Source organism: Enhydra lutris, unplaced genomic scaffold, assembly GCF_002288905.1.
Source record: "Enhydra lutris kenyoni isolate GAN:26980312 unplaced genomic scaffold, ASM228890v2 scaffoldscaffold74, whole genome shotgun sequence".
Lineage (NCBI taxonomy): Eukaryota > Metazoa > Chordata > Mammalia > Carnivora > Mustelidae > Enhydra > Enhydra lutris.
In genome coordinates, this window is record NW_019154158.1 from 6,745,061 (window position 1) to 6,756,133 (window position 11,073).

The 11,073-nt window shown below is 37.4% G+C and overlaps 1 pseudogene; it reads right to left on the reverse strand.

Moving 5' to 3' along the window:
* Positions 1-4,836: 4,836 nt before the first annotated feature.
* LOC111160215 lies at positions 4,837-5,771 on the reverse strand (annotated as a pseudogene).
* Between the last annotated feature and the right edge of the window lie 5,302 nt (positions 5,772-11,073).

An 11,073-nucleotide genomic window follows, 5' to 3' on the forward strand; every position in this document is an offset into this window, starting at 1 on the left:
CCAAGTCCTGACGCTTCAGGAAGTGTTTTTGGTGTGTGTTATGTGCAGTCTGCTGTTGTGTTTTGGCTGCTGTTTACTGCAGGTTAGTCCTTTGCAGAATTTCTCCTTGCCTGCAGCGGGGAGCATCTGGATCTTGTCCATTGTGTGGTGAGTTTTAAACAGGTGTGCTTTGGTCTGCTTGATAAGAGGCTAGATTCTATTTTTCCTAGTGCTGAACTTCCAACACTCTATGATCAGCAGACTTAGAGCATGCAAGGGGTTTGTGCTGGTCTTCTGGGGGAGGGCTCCACTGCTACTCTGAGTCTCAGGCATACTTGCCCTGGTTCAGAAGCACTCGCAGATTGCAGGGTGGTGGGGCTTGTATCTAAGTGACTCAAGTCTCCACTGTGGGGTGCTGTTATGCACACTGAGGTTTATCTATGCTTATGGGCAGGGGTTGGGTGGGAGAATGACATCATCCAGCTCTCTTGTCTCCAGAGAAGGGAGTCCATGCCCACTTCTGTTAATGATGCCTTCACAGAAGAGTGAAAAATGTCTCCTCATTTGTCCCAGGTTTCTCTCAGATCACTGCCTCCAACCTCTCTGTGTCTGAACTGTCTGCTACCTGGCAGCACAGTGCTCCTGTGTTTTATCTCAGGCATGCTGGCTGGGTTTCAAAACTCTAAATTTTAGAGACCTGGCTGTGATCCTCTGAGGGCGGTTTTTCTGGGCTGTGGCTGGTGCCAGTTTGTCCCAGAACAGTCACATGAATGTGCAGGGGCTTGGAATTTATGGTAATGTACAGGAAAAAGCTGGTATCCAGAGTAGTGCACTAAGCATGAGTCTCTGCTCCTATGCTAATGAACTGTACAGGGCAATGGAACCCATTGGCTCTTTTGTTCTGAAAGGCAGTGCCACCTCTCCAAAATGCACTCCAAGAAGTGCTACTGTCTCGACCAGTGCGACTCAGGGAAACCTCAGACCACACTGTCTGCTCCCAGGGCTCTACACTCCTCCTCCACAGGAGAACCTCTGTACCACCAGGCTCTACTCCAGTGATGGTGTGTATTTCTAAAACTTCAGACTTTGAGCTCCACTGCTTGTAAAACTTGTGGTGATCATCCCTTCTCATTTTCCCTGTCAGTGGCTTTGGGGAAGTATTTTTCTTGCTCAATGCTCTGGGCTCTGTGCTCTCTCTCTCTCTTTCTCTATCATCTCTGTCTATCTGTATCTCTATCTCTTCTCTCCTGTCTTTCTCTCTATCATCAGGGCTCCCTTCCCTGTCTAGACTCTTTTCTTCCCTAAATCAATCTCTGCACCTTCTACCTTCCACGATGTGGCCTTTTTTCTCCCTCTAATTGTGCAGTTTTTTTCTCTCAGTCCTCAGATGAAGACTTTTTTGGGTGTTCAGAATGATTTGATATTTACCTAGCTGTGTTCAAGGGATAAGGCAAGCATAAGGCCCACCTACTACTATGCCATCTTAACTCTCCAGGCCAAATTCACAATTTGGGTATCCAAAATATATGTTAATTCAGGGAGCATGAATCTCTGCACTCTGTGGGATAGTATATATATTAATGTGTTCATCTTTAGAGGATGTATAGCCTACTACATAGTCTAATTGTTAAAATTTTCAGTACTGGTGAATTGATGTGGTATATTCCCAGAAAGGGACATAAACCAGCTGGTGACATGTATCAGGTGTTTGAGAAATATGATGTAAATGATTTCTATAAGGCCAATGGGATGGGACAATGTAGGGGTTAATAATATATGTCAGTTGGTTGGGCCATGATGCCCAGATATTTAGTGACACATTATTTTGGGTGTTTCTGTGGGTGTGTTTTTTTGGAAGAGATTAACAATTAAATTAGTAGACTTTGAGTAAAGCAGATTACCCTCCATAATGTGGGTGGATTTCATCCAGCCAGTCGAAGGCCTTAATAGAACAAAGATTGACCTCTCTGAGCAAGAAGGAATGGTGCTAGCAGACTCCCTTCAGACTTGAACTGCAATTCTACCTGGAGTTTCCAGCTTGCTAGCTTACCCTTCAAATTTTGGACTTATCATACCTCCACAATTTGTGAACCAATTCCTTATAATTAATCCCTCTCTCTCTATACACATCCTATTGCTTCTGTTTCTCTGGAGAACCCTAATGCACATGATATGGAAAACAGACCCTAGTATGGCACTCAATAATTTCCACCTCTTGCTGCCCATGCCTTTGTGTGGTTCCCTCTCTTTGAGAACAGAGAACCATTTACTTGATTCTAACCAACAGATATGAAAAATAGTGGGACTGCTACTCCTTTGATTTGGTTGTGTTATGTAACAAAACTAATGGGATGCCACTCGCATGATTATGTTATATCATATAAGACTCTATCTTAACAGGCTGAAGCAAAATATTCTCCTGCTGGCCTTTAAGAAGAAAGCTGCGTCCAGACTGCTGACCCATAGAAGCTGTAAGATAATAAATGTGTGATGTATTAAGTTTAAAAAAGTTGTGGTAATTTGCCTGAGAGACAAGGCCAAACCATCTTCACTGGAGAGTTACACACCTTTTGGGAAAAAAAAACCCTGGTGTGCTAATGGGCCTTGGTAGATACAGAGTATATGACCATGGGATAGCAAGTGGTCATTCTTCTGGAATCACCAATCAAGAGCTGGGTTTGGACAGACCAACCATGTTTTAATGTTGAGGAGCCTGACAGCAATCCATCATAAGACGCAAGTGCTGCATCTTGGATTGAGCAAGAGCTTCTCTTACACAAGGCGGGTCAGGGAGGACAGGATGACAATCATGTCCTTGATCAGGAGGGGTCATCTAATCATATGGCAGGAATACAGAAGGAAGGTGTGGACAAATATTTTTTTCTCTTTTTCCTTTAACTTATTTCGTTCCACATGTGGTTTCACCATTTGAGGTACTTACTAAGTTATGAATTTAAAAAAAGGTTATGAATTTTAAATATATACTTTCTTACTTCCATAGCAATCTTGAACTACGTTCTTTTCCCCACCTTACTATTGACATATATAAAAGCTAGTTTAACTATATCTTGGCAGAGAGAATCACTAATCACTCATACATTAATAAATATTAGTGTAGAATAAAATCTAAGTAATATCAAGTTATCAATATTAATATTAAATTTATATTATATTATATTAATATATTAAAGTTATATCACTTTAACTCTAATTGCCTGGACAAGCTTCTCCATGGCTTTGGTAATACCATGAGACCTTTGTATTACCTGGGTTGGGGCTAGGGTGACAATGGCAGAGGCTATCTTCAGCTCAGTGGAAGAGGTACGTGGAGTTTAACTCTATTTGAAATGCGGGTGGCAAGTAAAAGTAGACACAATCTTGGACTTTATGGAGTTTCGTATTTAGTGAAGGACAGACCCTAGTGTCTAGAGAAGGAGAAATCAATTAATAAAATAATAGGAACAAATATGTCATACGGTTAGGAGATCATTCATTCTCAAAGTTAGGTGAAAAAGATAAAAATATCATTATCTTCAGCTATACCTTTAATTTTACCTAACCTTAGCAAACTGAATATATCCTTTAATTGTTCTTTTAGCTTGCTAATCTGACTTAAGAACCAAGCTTTGCTTAGTGCACAGTTCAGAATTCCCACAAATCTTTCTTTCTCATTTTATTTTAAAAAGCATTTTTCTGCAGCTGGTGGGTGATTTCCAGTGGACAGACTGTGAATAGGATTGGGGGGAATGAAGGTTCATTTCCCTTCATGTAATTTTTAGTATAAGATAAGACTCATTAATTGTTTACCTCTGGTTCCATAAGGCCCAGCTTTTTAGTCTTATGAATCAGCATGGGACAGTGCCCCCAAATATAACTGGGAATTCTTTCCTGTTTTCTAGCTACCTTACTCCCCCAACTTATTCCATCCTGAAATAGGAAGGGATGAGGAAAGTTAAAAGATTTGTCTGAAGTGGTGGTAGTAAAAGCCTGGCTGCAACCTGGACTTTCTGATTCCTGGTACATCATGTATCTTTCTTGAGCATCAGGTAAACAGAAAATTATGATGGAAGAAGGAAGTAGTGGGGAGAAGGCACTAAGTTGAAAGGCAAAAACTGGGGACTTAGTTATTCTTTCTTCATTGGTTCATTTTATAAGCTTTTGTAATTGAGTTTGAATTTTTTGTACCTAGAAAAGTCATTATAGTGAATAACTTGGATTGCAAGAACAGAATGCAAGCATAAGCTGTCATTTACATTTTGTCTGTTCCATCAATCTTTTTAAGCCTGTTAAGCTGACATTCTAAATATGGAAACAAATGCACATGGACATACACAGAGACACACAGATGATAAGAATATGAAATTCTATTTAGAAAAAGAACTTGTACAACTTTTAAGCAAATATTATTAGAGGAAAATTTTAGTCTATATTTAAATATCCCTGAAAAGTGGGAGAGATAGAATAGTGGTTTTTATCCAGTAGAGTGATCATTAGGCCATTCCTGTAGACATAGATCATCCTCACTGATGTTCCTGGGAAATTTGGTACTCAGATCAGGACATATCAGTGCAAGAAGGGTAGCCGAGTACTAACATTGTAGTAAATTGATACCGTCTAAATTTCTTGGTTCTGTAAGTAATAACAGGTGTATTGTTAAAGTGTTTACTGCATATTTATTCCCATGTATTTCAGGGAATAGATTAAGCTAAAAATTTAATATGTGTATTATGGTGGGCACCAGGTGTAACAGAATGGGGCTGTGATATATGTAAAACTATGAACAAAATACAATTAGGGAAAAATAAAATGGAGATCAGGAATTCTTTTATAATTTGTCATTCTGTCCTCACTAGTCCTTTAGTTCTTTGAGATAGATGCAACCCTTTTGATCATGTCTTTGAAAGCTTGTACCACTTGCTTGTTCCTCAGAGTATGAATGGAGGGATTCATCACTGGAGCAACTGAGGTGGTAAGCACTGACACTACCTTATTAATAACAACCCCTTCTTTTGCATGAGGTTTGATATAAAGATGCAGCTTCTGTAAGTGTTTGAAACCACAATTACATGGGAAGAACAAGTAGAAAAAGCCTTTTTCCTTTGCTGGGCGGAAGGGAATCTGAGAATGGTCCTGATGATGTACGTGTAGGACAGAATTACACACACCAAGGTGAAAATGAGTGTCAACACAGCCAGGAGCAAGACAAATCACTCTATAAACTCTGTGTCTGAGCAGGTAATCTTTGTGATGCGAGCAGCATCACAGCCAAAGTGATCTATGACATCAGAGTCACAAAACTCGAGCTCAAAGCCCATGTCAAATGGCGGGATGTCAATGATTAGAGCAATCATGTAACATCCAATAAGGAACTTGATGCAGACCATTTTGTTCATGATGGTCATGTAATGGAAAGGTTTGCTGATGGCCACATAGTGGTCATAAGACATGGTCTTCAGGAAAAAAAATTCAGTCACACCCGGGATGATAACAAAAAATAATGGAGTGGCACATGCATTGTAGGTAGCAGTGTTGTCCCCAGATGCCATTGTGTAGAGGAATCTAGGAATGCAGACCATTGTAAATGACACTTCCAAGATGCAGAAATTCCAGAGGAAAAAATACATGGGTGTTTTAAGTTGGGAATCCACCAAGGTGAGAGTGATGATGGTCAGATTCCTTACCACACTCAACAAGTAGGTTAGAAACAGAAAAATAAAAAGCAGAATCTATAGATTTGGGTCATCTGCTAGTCCCACCAGGATGAATGTTATTATTGCTGTGTAATTTTTCATCACTGATTCCTGACTATGGCCTCATCTGTGTGTAAAAATAAAAGACAAATTAGATCAGAGAGAGACTGTCAGCATGTTAGCAGTGGGTTAAAATGCTAGCTAAGCCAAGATTTTATTGTATTTGTCACATGTTAATCAAGAATGTTATTGGTGTGGTATTTGATTGATAATCAATAATGCTATTGGATTCCCACAGTTTACCATTATTTTGGATACCAGCGAGAAGGCTCTTATTAAAGATTTTTATTACTATCTTGATGCAGTGTTAAGTCAGTAGTGAAAGGATTCTTTAACAACCCCAGAAATGAGGCTATTTTACATTATCTGTGTTAATGAACAGAAAAACCCTCACATAAAAATATTCATGGTTTGTAACTTCATGACAATAACTCAAGTTGTGCTTGTCATCTTGGTTGCATGTGAGGCAAATGGGCTGACAATAGTTAAGTTTGTGAAGTTAAATTTTCCTCCTCTCAGCCTCTGGTTATTACTCACTGTGGTAATTCATATTCTCCTCTAAAGTACCTCATGCCCTTCTGCTTTTTTCCCTTTCTAAATTACACAAAAACACTCTTGCAAGTCCATTTTAAAGACAGAACTGATGATCTTTAAAAGAGTGATCTTTTAAAACCATACATGGGGGACACCTGGTTGGCTCAGTCAGTTAAGCATGTGACTCTTGGTCTTGGGGTTGTGAGTTCAAACTCCATATTGGGTGTAGAGTTTATTTAAAAAAAAAAACAAAAAACTATGTATAAGATCCATTTCTGTGTTAAAGTCACTGAATAGGGTTCTATTTCCTGTGGAATAAAATTCAAACCCCTTATTCTGTTTTATATGGTCCTTCATGACTTCATGGCTGTGTAATTCTTTTTTTAAAATATTTTATTTATTTATTTGACAGAGAGCTAGAGAGAAAAGCACAAGTAGACAGAGCATCAGGCAGAGGGAGAGGGAGAAGCAGGCTTTCTGCTGAGCAGGGGGCCAATGCAAGTCTTGATCCCAGGACCGTTGGGATCATGACCTGAGCCAAAGGCAGCTGCTTAACTGACTGAGCCATCCAGGCTCCCCTGGCTGTGTAATTCTAATTCATCTCTTGTTTATCCTGCTGTATTGGTCTTCTTCAGTTCCTTGAATATGTCAAGTTTTTCCCACCCCAGGGCTTTTGCAATGTTTTCTCTCTTCTTGAAATGCTCTGCTTGCATTCTGTCATGGCTGGATCTTAGTTTTCAGGTGCCAACTTAAATATAATCCCTTCAAAGATACTTTCCTGGGAAATCCTATCTATGTTCTCTTCATCCCCCACACTGTGAAAAGAAATGATCCATTTCTTTCACTCAGAGTACTTATTATAATTGGTAATTATAGATTCTTTTACTTTTTACCTCCATCTTCTAATCAGTAACAAGTTCCATGAGAACACAGACCATATCTATTTTGTAAACCACTGTAAATCCAGGACTAGAGCTTTGTCTGGTACATAGTAGATAATAAGTTTTTACTGAATGAATAAGACCAGGCATTTTATCCTTGACGCTGATTGTCTAACTATATTTAAAGTGTAATCTAAAGCTTACATCACCTATTTACATTTTAGGATTTAAAGCTTCATTTAAGGACCTCGACATATTGAGGCAATTTTAGGAATTAGGATGATAGATGGTCACTTTTAATCGTAATCCCCCATAATTACAGTAAGCTATTTTATCTGTACCTAAGAATAAGTAAGAATTAGTCTTTTAAGAGCTGGTTGGGGTTAAGAGTAGTGTGGAGGGGAGTTGTAGATGGAAAGGGTAACCTGGAAGTAAGGTTTCCATTTTTGTTCATCTCTTTACACTATTTTCTCTGAAGGAGCTTGGCTGACACTATTTGAGACGTGATCCTTAGGTCTCCTCTGAGAGGGACCATCTGGGTAAACTGTAAGTGGTACAGGGTAAGAGTGTGGGCTCTGGAATAATAGATCAGGACTTGAGACTTGGGTAAAACATTTAATGGCCGTGAAACCTTGGGAAGTTAAGTAATAGATTGTTTCCTGGTCTGTGAAATGAAAATAATAAGCGTTATGTTTTTCACAGGTTAGAATAAAGATTAAACAAACTGATTCTTTTAGGCTGTTAGCATTGTGCCTCATACAGGACAGATACTAAGTACATTCTGTTTGCTTCTTCTATTTCTTCTCCCAGGACCTGCTCCCTACATGAAGGAGTTCACATATTCTATATCTCCTTTTACGTTTCCGAGATTTGCCTCCTCCTCCTATATTTCACATATGTATTTTAAGTTTTCTGCTGTCCTTGAAGTTAGATACAAAATTAATGGTTCTCTTACATTCTAAAAAAGTACTATTTGTTGATCGGTCTTTTCATCACGGATGAACAACTACATACAACATAGAACTTGTTCTTTCTGAATCTTGTTTGTATTTTCTAACATGATTCCCTGCCAAATCTCTTAGTTCAAACATTGGTCCTTGAGATGTTCTTTCCCTATCTGCTCAGTAACCACAGCTTTCTTTCATAGTCTCTTCTGAGTTTGTCTTAGGGCTCTCTTTCATCATGTTGTATTACTTTAGAATACTGCCATGCAATTCTTTCTTTTAATTTATAAGAAATCTCTTTTATGCCCTAGACATGTTGCCCTGTCTCTCAAAAAAGAAACAAACAAGAAATGAACAAGAAAGAAGCAAATCTCAGCCAAGTTACTATGAATAAAATGATCAGGATTTAAGAGAACTATATAAATGGAGAGAGAAAGCTCAGTAGATTATTTTAGCCAATCTCCTAGTTTTGAAGATGGAAATCAGAGGGTCAGCTGTCAGTAAGCTTGTTAGGAACAAAGTCTAAGGAAGAATCCACAGTTCCTAAATCCTAATTCCATGCTTTTCCTCCCACTCTGCCAAGTTAGGGGAGAGTTTTAGGAATTTTTTCTGGGTTTTCTTGGTTTCCACTTGTCCATTAGGAAGTTTGCCATTCCTACTGCATTTCTTTGTCTTTTAAAGATACCCAGTCTGTTCCAACTCTTCTCTTAGTCTCTGTATTACTTCTGGGTAAGCTTCCCATCAGTGCTGTAGGAGATCTGGAAAATACATTCACCTAAGATCTTAGAGGGTGATAATCATATTTATGTTATTCGTCGCAGGCATATTTCTTTTTTAAATTGAAGAACACATTCTAATGAGTAATTTCCTGGGATAAGAATAGGTTTTTGTGGGAGATAGTAGGACAAAGAATCCCCTTTGGTTGTATTCAACTTAATTCACAAAACTTTCCAGGATGTTAATGATCATAGGTAACATTTTTAAGGCAGTTACTAAATGTCAGATACAATGTTAAACACTTAGATGAACTCCTTTAATTCTCAAAGCAACTCTCTAAGATTGACTGCTATTTAATATTCATTTCACAATTGAGGAAACTGAGTCCAGAAATATTAAGAATTGTGCCTGAGGTCATTGACTTAGGATGTTGTGAAGCAGGAATATGAATCCGAGCAGTCTGACTACAGAAACTCAGCTCCTGAGTACTACAAAACACAACCATCTCAACTATTTATTTGTCTGATTTATTTCTCTATTTATCTTTTGAGAAAATGACTGACCTCTTCTTGGGTGAGCCTATCTGTCAAGTAACTTCTTTAGGGAACTAGATAAATCAACACCCAGGGCTGCCTTATTTCTGAGTTAGGGGCTCTAGTAGATAGTCTTCAACAATAATAATTACATTTGTAGCACCTGAAGTCTTTCCCATTTGCAGTCACTGTATCTAGGATTGACTGTATCCCAATGATTGACCCAAAAGGATTGAACTGTTTCTAAATAACTTAATTGTATCATAGAACAAACCTCAAGAATATTTATAGAAACACAAAAATATTGAGGACCCAACAAGGTAAAACTCAAAATGTCTAGAATTCAATAAAAGTTATCATACATGCAAAGAAGCAAAATATGTGTGTGTGTATAAAATATGCACATGTTTTATTATATATATATATGATATAAATTTACATATGTAAAACATGAAGAAATAAATTAGTCAGTTGAAAGTGACCCTAACACACGTTAGAACTGGCAAACGAACATTGAAAAGCTATTATAATTTCACTCCAGACATTCAAAAAAGTAAGTAGAAGCAAGGAAAATATAAAGACCCAAACCAAACTTAGAGATGAAAACTATAGCATGTGTAATAAAAAAAATATACTGGATGGGTTTAAATACAGATTATACCTTGCAGAAGAAAATATTGGTAATCTTGAAATCCAAAATGAAACAGAGAGAAAAAAGAATTTTTAGAAAAGATCATCAGTGAGCTGTGTGACAACTTTGAGTGACCTAAAACACATGTAATTGGAGTCCGTGGGGGATTGGATTCAGGGCAGAAAAATGTTTAAAGAAAAAAAATAGCTGAAAAATTTCCAAATTTTATGAAAACTATAAAACCCTAACCAAGAATGTCAATGAACACTAAGCAGAAGAAGCATAAAGAAAACTCCACCAAGGCACATCATAATCAATTAGTATCTACAAATGCAAAATGAAGCAACCCAGAGTTGATAAGTATGTGAGTAAATATACAAGATATTTTTTGTTCATTTAAAGATCTCTTTAAAGATAATTGCTCATTTAAAATGAGAATTTTTTTGGGTTTATATCATATGTACAATAAAATGTGTTACAACAATAGCACAAAATGTGTGGAAAACAGAAGGGACAAAATCAAAGTATACTGTTATAAGATTCTTACGCTATATTTGAAATGGTGTAACATTATTTGAATGTAAACTGTCATAAGTTAAATATGTATTAACCCTAAAGATGTGCTGATCCTAGATTACCCAATTAATAATTAAAACAAAACCTTGAACACATATTGGTAAGTTAAAGAAGCCAATCTGAAAAGACTACATACCACATGATTCCACCTAAATGACAATCTGGAAAAGGCAAAACTATGGAGACAAAAAAATGAACAGTGGTTGTCAGGGATGGGCAGAGGAATTTTTGGGCAGTGAAAATAGTGATCAGTGAAATAAGGAAGGAAAATACAAAAACCATATGAATTGGACATGAAGCACTAATATAGTTTTATTTTCAGATGACATAATCATCTAATAGAAAGTAAAAGGGAAATATAAAATTAATGCTACAACTAATAAATAAGCTTAGCACAGTAGCAAGGCACAAGGTCAATATACAAATATCAATAGCATTTCTATATACCTACTAATAATGATGATTAGAATTCAAGAATAAAAAGTACAGTTTACATAAAACCATGAATTAGGATAAATCTAACAAAAG